Source organism: Penaeus monodon, chromosome 24 (assembly GCF_015228065.2).
Source record: "Penaeus monodon isolate SGIC_2016 chromosome 24, NSTDA_Pmon_1, whole genome shotgun sequence".
In the NCBI taxonomy this organism is placed as follows: Eukaryota; Metazoa; Arthropoda; class Malacostraca; order Decapoda; family Penaeidae; genus Penaeus; species Penaeus monodon.
This window is the reverse complement of record NC_051409.1, coordinates 34,935,940-34,936,250: the sequence shown is the minus strand read 5'-3', so window position 1 is coordinate 34,936,250 and position 311 is coordinate 34,935,940. Positions and strand designations below refer to the sequence as shown.

General features: G+C 25.1%; 1 protein-coding gene across 1 annotated transcript in view; it reads left to right on the top strand.

Moving 5' to 3' along the window:
* The window catches only part of LOC119589011 (delta-sarcoglycan-like), a gene marked incomplete at its 5' end in the record, with an annotated part of 9,922 nt that overhangs the window by 8,135 nt on the left and 1,476 nt on the right, over positions 1-311 (top strand).

The following is a 311-nucleotide window of genomic DNA, read 5'->3' as shown; positions in this document are numbered from 1 at the left end:
CTTTTACGTTGTATTTGATTATATATGATAGATATGTTATTCATGAAAAGCGTATCTATCTATTTCAATATTGCAATCTTACCCTCTTTGGTTTTTATTTGAAAACTGAAAATCCAGTCTCATTTTTTTTTTTCAAATCCATGATACTACTTTTTTTTTTTCTTTTGTTATTCCATTTATTATCATCATTTTTAATTACTTTGATGGTCTTTGATCGACGTCTTTCATCCTTACAAATTTCCCTTTTCGTCAAAGAAAAATTAGGAAAAAGAATTAACAGCTTTTTAACAATATGAATAATTTTCCTAGTT